The sequence below is a fragment of the Mobula hypostoma genome, chromosome 3, assembly GCF_963921235.1.
Source record: "Mobula hypostoma chromosome 3, sMobHyp1.1, whole genome shotgun sequence".
Classification (NCBI taxonomy): domain Eukaryota; kingdom Metazoa; phylum Chordata; class Chondrichthyes; order Myliobatiformes; family Myliobatidae; genus Mobula; species Mobula hypostoma.
The window spans coordinates 131,346,679-131,367,859 of NC_086099.1; the positions used below are offsets into that span (position 1 = coordinate 131,346,679).

General features: G+C 42.6%; 1 long non-coding RNA gene across 1 annotated transcript; it reads left to right on the forward strand.

Moving 5' to 3' along the window:
- The first annotated feature begins 9,972 nt into the window (after nt 1-9,972).
- Nucleotides 9,973-18,556, forward strand: LOC134343550 (uncharacterized). Its single transcript, XR_010017260.1, has 4 exons — nt 9,973-10,057; nt 10,158-10,291; nt 17,229-17,331; nt 18,449-18,556. It is a non-coding gene; the product is annotated as an uncharacterized LOC134343550 (long non-coding RNA).
- Nucleotides 18,557-21,181: the final 2,625 nt, after the last annotated feature.

A 21,181-nucleotide genomic window follows, 5' to 3' on the forward strand; every position in this document is an offset into this window, starting at 1 on the left:
ATTGTGGGCTGAATGGCCTGCTCCTGTGCTGAACTTCTATGATTTTGACACTTATTTGACATTTCTATGAATTTGACATTAATTTCATATAAAAGTAGCCTAAACTAGCTCAGCAAACCTGCTGAGACTGATTGGGACTGATTCCCAAAACAGTCCATTCCCAGGTCTGTCATAAGAGATTTCCTGAAAGATAGGAAAAACAAAATTGAAGAATGTTTTTGAAGTTCCTTGAAAACATGTATTTCCACTAACGTATGAATACCTGACATATTTTTAGTGAAGAAAGGTTGTCTGAAAGGCACTGAACTCCACGTTCACCAAGCTAGAGAGCATGTGGGGGTCATTTACAAACTGTGGAAAGTGCACATAACATTCCCGTTTATCCAACCGTGCATTATATGAAGCTACGCATTTCAGCATTAAGGGTCATGATTGTCATCATCATTATGTGCTGCCGGTGATCACAGTGACCATGATTGTTCTTGGCAAATTTTTCTGCAGAAGTGGTTTGTGATTGTCATCTTCTGGGCAGTGTCTTTACAAGACAGGCAACACCAGCCATTATCAAATACTCTTCAGAGATGGTCTGCTTGGTGTCAATAGCCGTAGAACCAAGACTTGTGATATGCACCATCTGCTCCCATGGTTGCGTGTGACTCTGATCAGGGGCTAAGCTGGTGCTACACCTTGCCCAAGGATGATCTGCAGACTAGAAGGAAGGAGTGCCTTACACCTCCTTCGGTAGAAATGCATCTCCACCCCATCACTCAGCTTTAAAGGTAAGATTATATTAAACAAAAGCAGCTTCAAATCAGAAAAAAAAAGATCAGGTACAGGAAAATTTTACTGTACAAGAAAACACACAAATAAGCAGCACTGAATAAATTCTGTAGAAAGGATTGCACAATTTTTTGTATGAGGAAGATCTGAAAAGGAAATTAACATGAACGGAAAACAGCAATTCCAAAGATTTTCGCTGATACAAACTAAAAACTTACACAATGATATTAATTGCATTGAATAAGATGATCTGGACACAAGGATGTAATAAGAAACTCTATATTAAGCTCAAGAAGTGAAACAATTTGGTTTGTCACACCATTGGGTTTTGGTGAGGGTCACGTGCCCTCATGAAGGTGTGGACTTTAAAAATCAGGCAGAAGGTCACAATAGCACATTCAGTACAAGGGTGTTTTTTTTGTGGGCCAGAGGTGAAAACTTCTAGAAAATGAGCAAAAATATTTTCAGTGCAAAAAAAAAGAAAAATAACAAAAAGGACAAAAGGAAAAAAAAATGAAGATTATATACCAGCAGACCTTCAGAACTACAGCTCCAACACATCAGTCTGAAGTAATACACCGTTTCTTCCTCTTCCCCACTTAAAGCAAAATGAGCCTTAATTAATGATGCAAACATGAGGAAATCTGCAGATGCTTTCCAGCTCTTAGCTCCATCCCTCCCCCTCCTGTCTTCTCCTATCATTTCAAATCTCCCCCTCCTCCTCCCACTTTCAAATCTCTTACTATCTCTTCTTTCAGTTAGTCCTGGTGAAGGATCTCGACACAAAATTTCAACTGTACCTCTTCCTATAGATGCTGCCTGGCCTGCTACATTCACCAGCAATTTTGTGTGTGTTCCTTCATTAATGACTGTCTGGCTGTGTCTTGTTTTACGGCGGCTGGCACCCAGCTTAATGGTGCATTACCGCCACCTTCTGCTCCAGAGTGTACAATAGACATACATTTTAAATCCTTTCACCCAATCTCACACACACACACATACCCTAACCTACACTTTATCCTTCCATCTTTGCCCATCCTAGTACCCTATTCCTGTTTATCCATCATATTCTATAAAAGCCCCTGTACCCTTAATTAATGATCTCCTTACTCCAGGAGAAAAAGAAAAAGGGTAGTCCATTCTTTGGAATACAGTGGGGGTTGGGAGTTGTTACATGAGCCTGAACAACTATACAAAAAGAAAAGGAATACGCATCCTTCTTCACAATCAAAAATGTCCACAAATACATTAATCACAATAAGATCACAATGACATTGCTCAACAAAATCAATCAATAACTAACTATCTTCCAGGAGCCAGCACTTTTCCCCTCTTCCCCCAAGATGAACTCTTCCACTGAGCCTGCACTGGGCATGTGCCACCACTAACAGGCACTTTTGTTAAGACACCCCACCCTTCTGTCAGGTTCCCTCCCTGAAACTGGAAGCAACAACAAACAGGATGTGTCAAAGAACACCACTGTCCCGGAGTGTGCGTGTACAAACAAAAGTGTCCATGCTGCACGTGAGCCTAGTGTGTGTGCCTGATAAACATAACATCAACACTGCCAGACAGAGATAATGATAATGAGAATTACGGGGCTACTGGGGGTGGAGAGGGGGGAAGGAAGGTATAACTTGTGACAGACCTGCTCTATTACGTTACCCTCCACTCTCTTCTAGTTTACCCAAGTTGGGTAAATGGGAAAGAAAATCCGCAGTGACATTCTGGCTGCTCCTGTTTGGTAGATTGTGAAGTGGAAGGGTTGCAGGGCTAGATATTATCTGGTAATGTGAGCATTTTGATCTTTCCTGGCATAGATCCAGGTAAAGGCACAGTGGTCTGAGTCCAAAACAATCTCCCAGACAAGGAGGTAGTAGCATAAATTGTCTAGATCCCACGTAAGAGCCAGAGCCTCTTTCTCAACAGTCAAATACTGAGATTTCCTGGGTCACAGCTTCCTACTCAGGTATAAAACAGGCCTCTTTTCGCCCTCTTCTCCTTGGGACAAGACAGCTCCTATCCCTACTCTATAAACATCCATTTGCACCAGGAAGGGCTTGCTGAAATCAGGACGAATGAGTACCAGTTCTTCACAGAGTGCCCCCTTCAAGCTCTCAAAAGCCAGTTCGCACTCCTCTGTCTAATGTACAGGTTTCTTTTTGGCTTTAAGCTCAAACTAGTCAGAGGAGTTGCCACCTCAGCAAACCATGGTATGAAACGTTGCATTGATACCATCCAACCAGTCCAAGAGAAGACCTGACTTGTTCCTTTGTGCAAGGGTGGGTGGTGTCCTGAATTGCTTGTATCTTGTCCACTTGAGTCCGTATCAGCCTGCCCCCAAGCTGGTATCTCAAGTACCAAGCCTCTGTCTTCAGCCTCTCGCATTTCTGTAGTCTGAGTGTAAGACCTACTGACCCAGAACCTCGTTGCAGTGCTAGAGATCATCTTCCCAACTTGTGCTGAAAATCACCATAACACTCAGGTAGGCCAACAGAACTTCTCACACCCACTCAATACACTGTTCATAAGGCACTGAAATGTTACATGAAGGCCAAACAGGCTCTCGTAAATCAGCAGCACGGGAGGGATAAATAGCTTGAATTTTTAAGTATAAGTAGCTTAAAATTACATCATTAAACATTACTAGACATCTTGCAAGGTATATGAAGTGAAAATATTGGTGTTATTCAAGGGTATTAATATTGGTGTTACTCAAGGGATAATGAGAGTTACGGGCCTACTGGGGGTGGGTAGGAAGAAATTACTTGTGGCAGACCTGTTCTGTCACACGGTGTTTGAGATCACACTTGTGCCATACACACATCTGGTTGCTTTATACAGATACATAACTACAACCACTGAATGGATAGAAAAGGGATCAATCAGCTTGATGGAACTGATCTGCAGATTGGAATATGTGGAATAATATTATAAGCGGACATTTTCTGGGGGAAGGTTGAGAGATGATGCAATAGCTGTTCTCTGGATTCAAAGGACATTAGATAAATTTAGGCTGGTAGGCAACACATTGAGAATTTAGCAGTAACCTTCACAAATTCTGCATTTAACTGCAACGTTTTAAGCTGCTTGCTGTAATCCTTTTGGGAGAAACTGGTTGTCAATTTAAATAAGTTAATCAGTCAATTATAGAGATTAGTACAGAAATGAGAAATGATCTTGGCTCGGAATCAGCTTGAGTGGAAACAAGAAATAGCAATGGAAATAAGACATTAGTGAGAGTACTCTATAGGAGCCCAGTGGTAGTTATACTCTCGGACAGACGATAAATCAAGAAATAATGGCAACCTCTAAGAAAGGTACTGCAATAATCGTGGGTTACTTTAATCTTTATCTAGATTTGACAATTGAAATTGGCAAAGGTAGTCTTAATGGATGAGTTCATGGAGTATGTTCAGGGAAATTTCTTTGAATGTACATTGTGAACAGGCTATTTTGGATATGGTCAGGTGTAAAGAAATAGGATTAGCAAACTGAAAATAAAAGGTCCACCAGCAGAAAAGTGATCCTAACAGTTGGGTAATCATTTAGACAGCGAAGAAGGTGGGTTTGAAACTAGCGTCTTAAAGGTTAATAAAGGAAATTACAAAGTTCTGAAAGCAGATCTGAATTAAGTAGTTTGACACAAAAAATAAAGAAAAGTAATAAATAAGCAGTGACAAAGTTTTATAGCGATCTTACAAAGTTCTCAATATTCTGATAAGAAATAAGTGCATGATTGGTCTATGGGTAGCTAAATCGGAAAGTTAACAATAGTATCAAATTCAAACAAAAGTTTATTACTGTTTTGAAAATTTGTCATTGGGTAGAAGATTAATAAATTTATAGAAACCATTAAATGATGACAAAAATATGATAAAGGATAGAAAATAAACTATGAGAAAGCATAGGCTAAAACTAAAACTAAAAGCCAGGTAGTAAAGATTTCAAATGGTATACAATTAAAGGATGAATCTTTGTAATGGAATGTAAAGAAATGCCAGAGAAGTTGAACAAATATTTTGCATAAATATTCACCCTAGAATGTATTTAAAGCATTTTGAATAATAGTAGATGGTCAATAATAAATGGGATGAAGAAATTCAAAACAAGTTATTATCAGACAAAAAAGTAGTAAGCAAATAAATAGGATTAAAGCCAACAGTAAGAGATTCTGCAGATGCTGAAAATCTTGAGCAACACATACAAAATAAAAAGACCATGAGGAATATGAGCAGAATTAGGTCGTTTGATCCATCGGGTCTACTCCACGCTTCATCATGGCTGATTCATTTTCCCTCTCAGCCCCCATCTCCTGGCTTCTCCCTGTATCCCGTCATGCCCGAACTAATCAAGATTCTGTCATCCTCTGCCTTAAGTGTACCTAATGCCTTGGCTTCCACAGCCACTAGTGGCAACAAGATCCACAGATTCACCACATCCTAGCTGAAGAAATTCTTCCTCATCTCCATTCTATAAAGATGTCCCACTATTCTGAGGCCATATCCTCTGGTCTTAGACTCTCCCACCATAGGAAACATCATCTCCACATACATTTTATTGAGGCCTGTCAACATTCGATAGCTTTCTATAAGGTCACCCTAAATTCCAGCCAGTACAGGCATAGAGTCATCAAATGCTCCTCATGTGATAAGCCTTTCAATCCCACAATCATTTTTGTGATCCCCCTTTGAGCTCACTCCAAGGTCAATACATCCTTTCTTAGATAGAGTGGCCCAAACCACTCACAATATCCACGTGAGGCCTCAGCAGTGCTTTATAAAGCTTCAACATTACATCCTTGCTTTTATATTCTAGTCTTCTTGAAATGAATGCTGACATTACATTTGCCTTCCTTACCATAGATTCAACCTGCAAATTAACCTTTAGGAAATCGTACATAAGGACTTCCAAGTCCCCTTGCACCTCAGATTTTTGAACTTCCTCTCCATTTAGAAAATAGTCTACCCTTTTATTTCTTCTACAAGTGTATGTCCATACAATTCCTAACACTATATTCCATCTGCCACTTCTTTGCCCATTCTCTTAATCTTAGTCCTTCTGTAACCTCTCTACTTCCTCAAAACTACCCTCTCCTCCACCTATCTTCACAGCATCCAAAGTTCTATCCATGCTGTAGTATCTTTCTTATAATACCATGGGCTCTTAACTTCTTAAGCAGACTCGTGTGGCACCTTGCCAAAGGCCTTCTGAAAATCCAGTTACACAACATCCAATGATTCTCCTTTATCTATTTTGCTTGTTATATCATCAAAGAATTCCAACAAATTTGTCAGGCAAGATTTTATCTTAAGGAAACCATGCTAACTATGACCTATTTTATCATGTGGCTCCCAAGTACCTGGAAACCACATCCTTAACAATCAACTCCAACATCTTCCCAAGCACTGAGGTTGGACAAACTGGCCTATAATTTCCTTGCTTCTGCCTCTCTCCATTCTTGAAGAGTGGAGTAACATTTGTAATTCTCCATTCCTCCTGAACCATGCCAGAATCAAGCGATTCTTGAAAGATCATTACTAATGCCTCCACAATCTCTTCAGCCACCTCTTTCAGAACCTTGGGGTGTACACCATCTGGTCCAGATGACTTATCCACCTTCAGACTTTTCAGAGCATTCAGTTTCCCAAGAACCTTCTTCCTAGTAATGGCAACTTCACACACTTCTGCCCATGACATACTCAAACTTCTGGCATACTGCTAGTGTTTTCCACAGTGAAAACTGATGCAAAATTTCTTTGTACTTCATTACTATGTCTTCTTCATCATTTTCCACTGGTCTGATATGCACTCTCCCTTCTTTCTTACACTGTATATATCTGAAAGAACCTTTGGTATCCGCTTTAACATAGCTCATTTTCGTATTCCATCTTTATCTTCTTGTCTTTGTTAATTGCTGCCTTTTGGTTTTTAAAATCCTCTTATTTCCCACTAATTTTTGCTCCATTATATGCCCTCTCTTTGGCTTTTATGTGGCTTTGACTTCTTTCATTAGCCACGGTTGTGTCATTTTGCCTTTAGAATACTTCTTCCTCTTTGGAATGTATATATCCTGTGCCTTCTGAATTGCTCCCAGAAATACCAATCATTGACACTCTGCCATTATCCCTGCCAGTGTTCTTTTCCAATTAATTTTGGTCAGCTCCTCTTTCTTGCCTCTGTATTTCCCTTTTCTCTACTGTAATACTGATACATCTGACTTTAGCTTTTCCTTCTCATATTGCAGGGTGAATTCGATCATATTATGATCACATTCCCTTAAGGGTTCCTTTTCGTTAATCTCTCTAATCAATTCTGGTTCCTTTCACATTACCTAATTCAGAATAGCTGATGCCCTAGTGGCCTCAACCACAAGCTACTCTAGAACGCTATCTCATACAAATTCCCCTTCCACCCCCAGATCCAGCAGCAACCTGATTTTCCCAATTTAACTGCATATTGAAATCCCCCATGACTATACTAACATTGTCCTTTTGACATGCATTTTCCATTTCCCATTGTAATTTGTAAACTACATCTCTACCACTGTTTGGAGGTCTGTATATAACTCTCAACAAGGTTTTTTACCCCTGCAGTTTCTTAACTCAGCCCACAATGATTCTACACCTTCTAGTTCTATGTCACCTCTTTCTAATGATTTGATTTCATTTTTTACCAACATAGCCACACTTCTCCCTCTGTCCATCTGCCTGTCCTTTCAATACAATGTGTATCTTTGAACATTAAGCTCCCAGATATAATCTCCTTTCACCCACGATTCAGTGATGCCCATGTCATATACCCCAATCTGTAACGGTGCTACAAGTTCATCTACCTTATTCCATATACTGTGCTCATTCAAATATAGCACATTGAGTCCTGTTTTCACGGTTTTCAATTTTAACCCCTTTTACTTTGCAACTCATCCTGTTGACTGCAATACATGATTTCCAGTATCTGCAGATTTTCTCTTGTTAGCTGTTGCCTGCAATTTTGCCCTATTATCAGCCTCTCCTCATTACACTCTGCCTCTGTTTGTAAACCAACTACCTCATCCTCAGCATTATCGCTCTGTTTCCCATCCTTTTGCCAAATAATGATGGAAAACTTAGCAAGTCAGATAGCATCGGAGGGGGGCAGGGGGCGGTGTGGGAATAAACAGTTGACATTTCTGGTCAAGACCCTTAATCAGAACTGAAAGGAAGGCGGCTAAAGCCAGAATAAGAAGATGGGGGGAGGGGAAGTAGTACAAGCTGGCATGTGATTTAATAGGATTAAAGATCAAGAAGTCACTCAAAGCTGCTATGCAGGCTGACTGTGGTTAACAAGGCATACGGTACATTGGCCTTCATCAATCGTGGAATTGAATTTAGAAGCCAAGAGGTAATGTTGCAGCTATATAGGACCCTGATCAGACCCCACTTGGAGTACTGTGCTTGGTTCTGGTCACCTCACTACAGGAAGGACGTGGAAACCATAAAAAGGGTGCAGAGGAGATTTAGAAGGATGTTGCCTGGATTGGGGAGCATGCCTTATGAGAATAGGTTGAATGATCTCGGCCTTTTCTTCTTGGAGTGATGGAGGATGAGAGGTGACCTGATAGAGGTGTTCAAGATAATGAGAGGCGTTGATCGTGTGGATAGTCGGAGGCTTTTTCCCAGGGCTGAAACGGCTAGCACAAGAGGGCATAGTTTTAAGGTGCTTGGAGGTAGGTACAGAGGAGATGTCAGGGGTAAGTTTTTTACACATGTAGCCCCCTGGTAAGCCTCAGGCTCGCTCAGCTTGCTTCCATCTAGGGGGAGCAGCCTTTGACCCCAGCAGACTGGGTAATCAAGTTTGCGTAGATGCTGTGTGATGTACCCCACCTCGCCAAATAACAGACAGTACACCATGTGCGATTAAAGGGTTACACTTTATAGATCTTAGCGGAACTATGCAATTAATAGAGATACAATATAAAAGGAAAGTAAAAGGCGCCAAACTTATCAAGATTCAACCACTTCGTGCACAACAGTTGGAGCTCAATTAACGGGGTCTTCTTTCCACCATTTGATGTCCTCCGACCCTCAAATGGGACCACCGTCGGTGGTTGACCAAACACTCCACACAAGTCTGTCCTCGTCTTTTCTCCTTGCCGAAGACCCTGGGCTTCCGTTTCCTGCTCGGGGTCCGTTCCGTCGCCCAGCTTACAGCACTACGTCGCCTCTCTATGCCCCCATTGTGCCTTCTGCCCCAAAGCCTGCGACAACAATAGCTTATAGACATGCAAGAACGAATAGCATCTATCCCAATTGGTTAGCAAATGAATACAATTCTCGTTATCAGTAATTATAACCCAAACAAGCTGTTAGAGAGAGAACCACTGTCTCAGCAGTTAACATCACAGAAAAGCTATTTTATTTTTATCATAACAAAGAAGCCATCTTATTAGCCTTAGCAGTAACATAAAAGAAGCAACCCCTTACACGTAGAGCGTGGTGAGTGCGTGGAATGGGCTGCCGGCGGCGGATACGATAGGGTCTTTTAAGAGACTCCTGGATAGGTACAAGGAGCTTAGAAAAATAGAGGGCTATGGGTAAGCCTAGGTAATTTCTAAGGTAAGGACATGTTCGGCACAGCTTTGTGGACCAAAGGGCCTGTATTCTGCTGTAGGTTTTCTATGTTTCTAAGTCAGCCTGGATCAACATCCTAGGGTCTCCAGACATAGTAGACGTCATGACCCTGTAACATTCCCTAGATGCTGGAAAGGCCCTAGCAGAATGAAAATCTACATGAAAAGAGGAAGGCTGAACACAAGGCTACAGGTCATCCAGTCTGGCATCTGTAATTGGGAAGAAGTAGCAGGACATTTATGAAGTTATAGTCAGTGTCAAGATGTTTAATTTTTAAAGGAATTTTGTTACTTTTTGGAATTCTCTACTGTAGGTAGCTGTGGAAGCTGAGTAACTGAATACATTTGAGCCTAAGGTTCATGGAATTTTCTTCTGCTGGAGGGTCGAGGTCTATGGAGAATAGGCAGGTAAGTCATGATCAGATCAAATCCTGGTAAAGCAGGCTCGAGGAATTAGCTGGCATAATCCTATCTCTTAATACTTATATTCTGATGATTTTGACATGTTTTTGATTGCAATCTAATTGTGTATATTCACTGTAAAGGTAAGGCAATGGGAATTAGAGGCTGAAGAGTGACCAGGTATGATTTGCAGAGGGCTATTTCAGGGGCGAAGAGACAATTTTGAACAAGGTTGGAGATGACTTCAGACGTACAACAACTCTGGTAAGGTTTACAAAACATTACTTCCTACAAAAGCGAATCCCAATAATATGAATGCGTCACTACCAGATGAACTCAACGCCTTCTATGTCCGCTTTGAAAGGGAGAAAATAACTACAGCTGCGACGATCCCTGCTGCATCTGATGACTCTGTGATCTCCGTTTCAGAAGCCGATGTTAGGCTGTTTTTAAAGAGAGTGAACCCTCACAAGGTGGAAGGTCCCGATGGAATACCTGGTAAGGCTCTGAAAACCTCTGCAAACAAACTGGTGGGAATATTCAAGGACATTTTCAACCTCTCAATGCTATGAGTAGAAGTTCCCACTTGCTTCAAGAATTCTACCAGTGCCTAAGAAGAATAATGTGGGCTGCCTTAATGACAATTGCCTGGTAGCATTCACATCAAGTGTTGAAGTCCTTTGAGGGGTTGGTCATGACTAGATTGAACTCCTGCCTCAGCAAGGACCTGGACCCATTGCAAGTTGCCTATCGCCATAATAGGTCAATGGCCGATGCAATCTCAATGGCTCTCCACATGGCTTGAGACCACCTGGACAACACAAACACCTACGTCAGGGTGCTGTTCATAGACTATAGCTCAGCATTTAATACCATCATTCCCACAATCCTGATTGAGAAGTTACAGAACCTGGGCCTCTGTAAACACTCTGCAATTGGATCCTCGACTTCCTAGCTGGAAGACCACAATCTGTGTGGATTGGTGATAACATCTCCTCCTTGCAGTCAATCAATAGTGATGCACCTCAGGGGTGTGTGCTTACCCCATGACTGTGTGGCTAGGCATAGCTCAAATACCATCTATAAATTTGCTGATGATACAACCATTGCTGGTAGAATCTCAGATGGAGAAAAGAAGGCATATAAGAGTGAGATATGCCAACTAGTGGAGTGGTGTTACAGCAACAACCTTGAAATCAACGTCAGTAAAATGAAAGAGCTGATTGTGGATTTCACGAAGCATAACAGGAATGAACACATACCAATCCTCACAGAGCCATTGAAGTGGAGAGAGTGAGCATTTTCATGTTCCTGGGTGTCAAGATCTCTGAGGACCTGGTCCCAACATATTGATGCAGTTATAAAGAAGGCCAGACATTAGGAGTTTGAAGAGATTTGGTATGTCAACAAATACACTCAAAAACTTCTGTAGATGCATTCTGACAGGCTGCATCACTGTCTGGCATTGGGGGGGCGGGGGGTGGCACAGGACCAAAAGAAGCTGCAGAGGGTTGTAAGTTTAGTCGGCTCCATCTTGGGTAGTGGTCTACAAAGTACCCAGGACATCTTCAAGCAGCGGTGTCTCAGAAAGGCAACGTCCATTATTAAGGACCTCCAGCACCCAGGGCATGTCCTTTTCTCACCGTTACCATCAAGTAGGAGGAACACACTCAGCGATTCAGAAACAGCTTCTTCCCCCCTGCCATCCGATTCCCAAATGGACATTGATCCTGTGTATACTACCTCACTTTTTAAATATATATTATTTCTGTTTTTGCATGATTTTTAATCTATTCAATATATGTATACTGTAATTGATTGATTGATTGATTGATTGATTTTCTTCTAAATTATGTATTGCATTGAACTGCTGCTGTTACGTAAACAAATTTCATGACACATGCCGGTGATGATAAACCTGATTCTCTTTCTGATTCTGACATATCAATAGTCCAGTAAGTACTGTCATAGCATAGCTGCTGCTTTCTCTTCGGAAGGGAAAGATTACATTCACAGATCTTATGTTGTTACAACAACATACATCAAAGTTGCTGGTGAACGCAGCAGGCCAAGCAGCATCTATAGGAAGAGGCGCAGTCGACGTTTCAGGCCGAGACCCTTCGTCAGGACTAACTGAAGGAAGAGTGAGTAAGGGATTTGAAAGCTGGAGGGGGAGGGGGAGATGCAAAATGATAGGAGAAGACAGGAGGGGGAGGGATGGAGCCGAGAGCTGGACAGGTGATAGGCAAAAGGGGATACGAGAGGATCATGGGACAGGAGGCCTAGGGAGAAAGATGGGGGGGGGGTGACCCAGAGGATGGGCAAGAGGTATATTCAGAGGGACAGAGGGAGAAAAAGGAGAGTGAGAGAAAGAATGTGTGCATAAAAATGAGTAACAGCTGGGGTACGAGGGGGAGGTGGGGCCTAGCGGAAGTTAGAGAAGTCAATGTTCATGCCATCAGGTTGGAGGCTACCCAGACGGAATATAAGGTGTTGTTCCTCCAACCTGAGTGTGGCTTCATCTTTACAGTAGAGGAGGCCGTGGATAGACATGTCAGAATGGGAATGGGATGTGGAATTAAAATGTGTGGCCACTGGGAGATCCTGCTTTCTCTGGCGGACAGAGCGTAGATGTTCAGCAAAGCGGTCTCCCAGTCTGCGTCGGGTCTCACCAATATATAAAAGGCCACATCGGGAGCACCGGACGCAGTATATCACCCCAGTCGACTCACAGGTGAAGTGATGCCTCACCTGGAAGGACTGTTTGGGGCCCCGAATGGTGGTAAGGGAGGAAGTGTAAGGGCATGTGTAGCACTTGTTCCGCTTACACGGATAAGTGCCAGGAGGGAGATCAGTGGGGAGGGATGGGGGGGACGAATGGACAAGGGAGTTGTGTAGGGAGCGATCCCTGCGGAATGCAGAGAGAGGCGGGGAAGGAAAGATATGCTTAGTGGTGGGATCCCGTTGGAGGTGGCGGAAGTTACGGAGAATAATATGTTGGACCCGGAGGCTGGTGGGGTGGTAAGTGAGGACCAGGGGAACCCTATTCCTAGTGGGGTGGTGGGAGGATGGAGTGAGAGCAGATGTACGTGAAATGGGGGAGATGCGTTTAAGAGCAGAGTTGATAGTGGAGGAAGGGAAGCCCCTTTCTTTAAAAAATGAAGACATCTCCCTCGTCCTAGAATGAAAAGCCTCATCCTGAGAGCAGATGCGGCGGAGACGGAGGAATTGCGAGAAGGGGATGGCGTTTTTGCAAGAGACAGGGTGAGAAGAGGAATAGTCCAGATAGTTGTGAGAGTCAGTAGGCTTATAGTAGACATCAGTGGATAAGCTGTCTCCAGAGACAGAGACAGAAAGATCTAGAAAGGGGAGGGAGGTGTCAGAAATGGACCAGGTAAACTTGAGGGCAGGGTGAAAGTTGGAGGCAAAGTTAATAAAGTTAACGAGTTCTGCATGCGTGCAGGAAGCAGCGCCAATGCAGTCGTCGATGTAGTGAAGGAAAAGTGGGGGACAGATACCAGAATAGGCACGGAACATAGATTGTTCCACAAACCCAACAAAAAGGCAGGCATAGCTAGGACCCATACGGGTGCCCATAGCTACACCTTTAGTTTGGAGGAAATGGGAGGAGCAAAAGGAGAAATTATTAAGAGTAAGGACTAATTCTGCTAGACGGAGCAGAGTGGTGGTAGAGGGGAACTGATTAGGTCTGGAATCCAAAAAGAAGCGTAGAGCTTTGAGACCTTCCTGATGGGGGATGGAAGTATATAGGGACTGGACATCCATGGTGAAAATAAAGCGGTGGGGGCCAGGGAACTTAAAATCATCGAAAAGTTTAAGAGCATGAGAAGTGTCACGAACATAGGTCGGAAGGGATTGAACAAGGGGTGATAAAACAGTGTCGAGGTATGCAGAAACGAGTTCGGTGGGGCAGGAGCAAGCTGAGACAATAGGTCGGCCAGGACAGGCAGGTTTGTGGATCTTGGGTAGGAGGTAGAAACGGGAAGTGCGGGGTGTGGGAACTATAAGGTTGGTAGCAGTGGATGGGAGATCCCCTGAGCGGATAAAGTCGTTGATAGTGTGGGAGACAATGGCCTGGTGCTCCTTAGTGGGGTCACGATCGAGGGGTAAATAAGAGGAGGTATCCGTGAGTTGTCGCTGTGCCTCGGCAAGGTAGAGGTCAGTACGCCAGACTACAACAGCACCCCCCTTATCAGCGGGTTTAATAATAATGTTAGGATTAGTGCGGAGGGAGCGGAGAGCAGAGCGTTCTTATGTTGTTACGTAGTTTTACAATGTTAGAGTTTGCTTTGAAAATGGCAGATATTTTAAACACTTTGACAAATCAGGTTGGGTGCTAAATACTTCAACATTTGTGAGGACAAGATAAAACAGGATGATATTGAAAATGTCAAATTTAAGAAAGATGATGTGCTACAACTTCTGAAAAATATTAGGCTAGATAAGATCCCTTGGCCAGTTGGAATATACCCTAGGTTACTGTGAACAGCAAGGGAAAAGATTGCTGTGCCTTTGGTGATGATGTTTGCGTCCACACCGGCTACAGGGGTGAACCGAGTTGATTGGAGGGTGATAAATGTAACTTGTTTGTTCAAGAAAGGGACCAGGAATACCCAGTGAAATTACAGACCACTGAGTCTTAGTATTGGACAAACTATTGGAGAAGATTCTAAGACACAGGATTCGTGAGCATTTGGAGAAGCTTAGTTTTATTATGGATAGTCAGCATGGCTTTTTGAGGGACAGGTTAATCCTCATTAGCCTGATTAACTTCTTTGAGGATGTAACAAAACACAAGGAGGTAGAGCAGTGGATGTGGTGTGCATAGATTTTAGTAAGACATTTGAATAGATGCCCCTTGGTCGGCTCATTCAGAAAGTCAGGAACCATGGGATCCAGGGACCTGTAGCTGTATGGATACAGAATTGGCTTGCCCACAGAAGATGGAGGGTGTTTTTAGGTGGAGCACTTTCTGCTTGGAGGCCAGTGAATCAGAATCAGAATTAGGTTTAATATCATCGGCATATGTCATGAGATTTGTTAACTTTCCGACAGCAGTACAATGAAAAACGTGATAAACATAGAGAATAAAACTGAATTACAGTAAGTATATATTGTTGAGTGCTATCAAATGATCGTGGAATGATGCCAACACTATTGATAGTTCAGTTGTAAATAGGGTTTTTGTGGCAAGATATGGAAGTAGATTGCCAGGCCTTTCTTCCGCGCAGATACTGCTGTTGCCCAGGTTAAAGGAGCCGGCCGGATTCAAACTCAGGACCATCTCCCTCAAAATCCAGTGATCATGTCACTATATAACTGGCTGGTTAATTTAAGATAAGTAGTGCAAAAAAACCCCAGTAGTGAGGTAATGTTGATTGGTTTAACGTCCATCAGATGGCACACGGGAAGAAGCTGTTGCTGAATCACTGAGCGTGTGCACTGAGACTTCTGTAATCCTGGATGATGGTAACAATGAAAAGAGGGCATGTATGGGATGGCGTGGGTCCTTAAGGCACCGCTCCTAGAAGATGCCTTCGAAACTATAGAGGCTGGTACCAATGATGGTGCTGATTAATCTTACAAGTTTCTGCGACTTAGTTCGATCCTGTGCAGTAGGCCACCCCCCCTACCTCCCCGCCATACGAGATGGTGATACAGCCAATCAGAATGAATGCTATCCATGGTACATTTGAAGAAGTTTTCGAGTGTTTTAATTGACAAATCAAATCTCTTCAAACTGCTAATGAAATATAGCCTCTGTCTTGCATTCTTTATAACTGCATTAATACGTTCAGTCCAGGTTAGGTCCTCAGAGATATTGACACCCAGGAAATTAAAATTGCTCAATTCTTTGCACTTCTGATTCCTGTATGAGGATTGGTTTGTGTTCCCTTTTCTTACCCTTTTGAAATCCACAATCATCTCTTTGGTCTTGCTAACGTTGAGTGCAAGTTTGTTGCTGCGATACCACTCAACTAGTTGCTATAGCTCACTGATGTACGCCATCTATTTATGATATAATATTGAGCCAAAAAGGCTGTATCATCTGCAAATTTATAGATGGCATTTGAGGTACTCCTGGGCACACAGTCATGGGTATAGAGAGAGTAGAGCAGTGGGCTAAGCACACACCCCTGTGGTGCACCAGGGTTGATCGTCAGCGAGGTGGAGATGTTATTTCCAATCTGCACAGATTGTGGTCTTCTAGTTAGGAAGTTGAGGATCCAATTGCAAAGGGATGTACAGAGGCCCAGGTTCTATAGCTGAGGAGCAGATTTGAAAGGTGGGGGGGAGGAGAGAGAGAAACACTAGGCATGAGGTGAAACTTGGAGGGGGAGGGATGAAGCAAAGAGCTGGGAAGTTGATTGGTGAAAGAGACAGAAGGCCATGGAAGAAAGAAAAGGGTGGGGGGAGGAGCACCAGAGGGAGGCGATGGGAAGGCAAGGAGGTTATTATCGATTTCTCAAACTTCTGGAAATGCCTCCCCTGCCCCACCCAACTTCACTACTTCCCATCTCCTATTCCCTCTCTCACGTTATCTCCTTGCAAGCTGGGGCTTTTTTCTTTGGAGTAAAGGAAGATGAGAGGTGACTTGATAGAGGTGTACGAGATGTTAAGAGGCATAGTTTGAGCAGACAGCCGGAGACCTTTTCCCAGGGCAGTAACAGCTAATAGGAAAGGGCATCATTTAAAGGAGATTGAGGGATAGTACAGGGGAGATGTCAGAAGTGGATTTTTTTACATGGAGAGTGATGGGTGATGGAATGTGCTGCCAGGGATAGTGGTAGAGGCAGATACATTAGAGACATTTCAGAGAATATTAGAGGCAATAGATGGTAAAAGAAATGGAGGGTTATGTGGGAGAGATGGGTTGGAAAGATCTGAGAGTAGATTAAAAGGTTATCACAACACTGTGGGCCAAAGGGCCTGTGTTGTGCTGTAATATTCTGTATTCGGCTTTGTCACTCAGGGGTTGACCATTAGTGTCAACGACAGGGGCGGGGTAGTGTACCCTTCACATCGCTGCAGCTCCGTAGAGGGGCAGATGTCTGCAGGGAGATACGGTTTTCAGGAGGCCTTGCTTGGTGCATTAGATCCACAGGCAGAGTATGCGGTTCCTTCACATAGGCGACCCCTAACATCACGGAACAATCAGCTTGTGCTGAACATGTACCACCTGATGGCAGATGTGATTGTCACACCTCAGACCTTAATGTCACAGTTACCATCTCTTGTAGAGACCTTTAGAGGACCTCAGAGACAGCATTACAAAACTGCAAAGGAAAAATTACTTGACAGGGCTGTCAAAAGTAGACTGGAGTGGGAATGAGACGGAAGATTAAACTGTCATGTTTCCAGAAGCTTGACTGTTGTAGAAAATGGTCCTGTGTTCTGCATTTTGTCTCCATAGAACAGAGGAGGCTATCTTTTGGAAGCAAATACACCATCCTGTGGATTCGGAATTGACTTGCTCATAGAAGGCAGAGGGTGATTCAGGCATATTCTGCCTGCAGGTGGGTGAAATCTGGTGTTTTTTGCAGGGATCTGTTCTGGGACCCTCGCTGTTTGTGATTTTGATAAATGATTTGGATGAGGAAGTGAAAGGGTGGTTTAGTAAGTTTGCAGATGAACAAAGGGTAGTTTAGAAGGTTGTTGGGGTTACCAAGGGACACTGATAGGATGCAGAGGTGGGCTGAGAAGAAGCAAATAGAGTTCAAACTGGAGAAGTCTGAAGTGATTCAAATTGGAAGGTCAAATTTGAAGGCAGAATACAGGGTTAATAGCAGGGTTCTTAACAGAGTGGGGGAACAGAGAGATCTTTGGGCCCACATCTATATATTCCTCATAGTTACCATGCAAAATGATAGGATTGTTAAGAAAACGTTTGGTATGTAGCCTTCATTAGTCAGGGGACTGAGTTCAAGAGCCACAAGGTAATGTTGCAGTTCTCTAAAACATTAGTTAGACAACACTTGAAAGTTTGTGTTCAGTTCTGGTATCCTCAGTAAAGGAACATGTAGAATCTCTAGAGAGGGTGCAAAGGAAATTTGCCAAGATGCTTCTTAGATTAGAGAGCATGTCTTATAAAAATAGGTTGAGTGAGCTAGGGCTTTTCTCTTTGGAGCGAAGAAGGATGAGAGGTGACTTGATACAGGTGTACTAGATGATAACAGGCACAGATCAAGTGGATAGCCAGAGACTTTTTCCCAGGGTGGAAATTATTAATACTGGGGGCATAATTTTAAAGAGATTGGAGTAAGATACAGTGGAGACACCAGAGGTCAATTTTTTTTTTGCACAGGGCAATGAGTGTTGTAATGCCCTGCCAGGGATGATGGTAGAGGCAAATACGTTAGGAGAATTTAAGAAATCCTTACATAGGAACATGGATAATAGAAAAATCAGGGGGCTATGTTGGAGGGAGGGTTAGATTGATCTTAGGGTAGGTTAAAACTTCATCACAGCATCGTGAGCTGAGAGGCCTATATTGTGCTGTTGTGTTCTATGTTAAATTGAAAGAGGTGTAAGTAAATCACTGTTTCATCTTGAAATGCTTTTCTACAATCATATATATAGTTCTTGCCATATTCTTGTGCTTAGCTTTGTGTCTTTGGTTTCTTACATGTATAGAGTCTCATTGACTTTACGGAATTAGGTTAGATGCGAGGCATCTCAGGAATATTCATCAACCGTATGGACAGCAGCTGACTTTTGCTGTATCAACATGAGAGAGCAGGTGGGTCTTGGATCTGTACAAAAGCATCTTTGCCATTAGCTTCCGGTATGTGACTTCAACTTAAATTTTCCGACTGCTATCCGCTGAGGCTCAGATCAAAACTATTCCATAGTTTGAGTAGGTCACCTTTACCTCCATGTGGCTCACTCAAACTTAATATTGTGTTGTTGTAGGATGTGTTGTAAAGGATGTATCTTCTTAAAACATTTGTTGCATTCAAAACAGAATTTATAGTTTACTGCTCTGACATACTGTCAGACGGATGCTGTCCTATTAAATGTGCAGCATCCCTTGACAGATGAGATTTAATCCATCAGAAAACTGTAAATTGAACTTCCATGATTATTACAGAATCCAATTTGTTACGAGGGATTCAACATCAGTAACTTCAATATTTTGACCTTTTATGTTAGTTTGGCAGTGAAAATGAATGCACCACAGTTTTCTGTTTATAGCTCATGGATTGTTTTAGATTTATGTTTTATTTTTATTTCAAGATACAGCGCGGTAGCAAGCCTTTCCAGCCCAGCAAGCTCGTGCCGCCCAATTACACTCATGTGACTAATTAACCTACTTATGCGTACATCTTTGGAACGTGGCAGGAAGCTGGAGCATCCGGAGGAAATTCACGTGCTCACGAGGAGACGAGGAGAATGTATACGCTCCTTATGGAGTGACAGAATTGAAGCCAGGTTGTTGGCACTCTAATAGTCATAGAAAACAACAACCCAGAAGGAGGCCTTTCGGCCCAGCTAATCCACGTTGAACCATTTAAACTGCCTAGAACCATCAGCCTGGGCCTGGACCATACCTTACCATACCCCTACCATCCATGTGCCTATCCAAACTTCTCTTAAATATTGAAATAAAAATTGCATCCACCACATGCTCTGGCAGCTTGTTCCACACTCTCACCACCCTCTGAGTGAAAAAGTTTCCCCTCATGGTCCAATTAAACACTTCACCTTTCACCCTTAACCATGACCTCTAGTTGTAGCCTCACCCAGGCTCAGTGGAGAAAGCATACTTGCACTTACCTTATGTATACCCCTCATAATCTAGTATACCTCTATCAAATCTCCCTTCAATCTTCTATGCTCTAGGGAATAAAATTCCAACCCATTCAATCTTTCCTTATAACTCAGGTCCTCCAGTCCTGGCAATATCCTTGTAAATTTTCTCTGTATTCTTTCAAACTCACTTACATTTTTCCTGTGGGTACATGACCAAAACTGCACGCAATACTCCAAATTAAGTGTCATCAATATCTTATGCAAATTCAACATAACATCCCAACTTCTGTACTCAATACTTTCTTCTATGAAGGCCAATGTACTAAAAGCTTTCTTTACAATCTTATCTACCAGTGACACAACTTTCAATGAATTATGGGCCCGTATTCTCAGATCCCTTTGTTCTACCACACTCTTTAGTGCCCTAACACTCATTGTGTAAGACCTACACTGACTGGTTCTTCTGAAGTGCAACATCTCTCACCTGTCAGCATTAAATTCTATCTGTCATTTTTCCGCCCATTTTTCCAGCTGGTCCAGATCCCACTGCAAGCTTTGATAGTCTTACTGACTACAACCCCAATCTTGGTGTCATTCATAAATTTGCTGGTCCAGTTTACCATAATATCATCCAGATCGTAAAATAGATGACAAACAACAATGGACCTAGCACCGATTCACTAGTCACAGGCCTCCAGTCAGAGAGGCCACCATCTATTACTACATTCTGGCTTCTCCAGCAAAGCTAACGTCTAATTCAATTTACTACCTCATCTTGAATGCCAAGCAACTAAACCTTCTTGAGCAACCTCCTATGTGGAGCCTTGTCAAGTGCCTTGCCTGAAGTCCATGTAGACTCACAGTGCTATGTTAACTACAACATTACTGTGCTGCCCTATTGTTGCATTGTTGCTTGTCTAAAAGGATTTTCAATTAAATAAATGGAAGGTTGGCATCATAGGTAGGATACAAGAATGCCAAAGCTAATTTAACAGTCTTCCAAGAAGAACTTGTAATCTTTTGGGTTCTACAAATAGTTCTAGTCTTTTTTTTTTACCTTTGCATTAGCAGTTCACTAACGCTAGTGGTAATAGAGGCACTTAGCTTGTTTTTCAAAGAAAAAAGCAAACTGATAACTAGAATAGTGGCGAAGTTGTTGTTGGCCTAACAAGGCGGGACTGAGAGTCACTTTGCGGTATAGTTTACCGGCGGACAGAGCGGAGTTTTCCAACTTCAGCAAAAGACCCTTCAGCGAGGAGGCACGTTTGAGTAGCCGGTAAAGCTTTTGTAGTGGTTGAATAAAAATGTCACCAAACTACAACTAATTAAATAAAGTAAGGTCGATGCAGGATCAGGTGATGTGCTGTAGCTGCATGATGTGGGAGCTGGTGGACTCCATTGTGGTCCCTGGTGAGCACATCTGCTCGAGGAACTCAGGCTCAAAGTTGCTGACAACAGATCATTGACTATGCTTCAGTGATGGAGTTTTTGCATAGGCACAATGAAGAAAATAAACCACAAAATCTATTCTGTTATATCAATTTATTATATACATTGCAGACCAAGAATTTCTTTACACTGCCTGTCTCTGGCATATATTTTCCATAAAAGCAT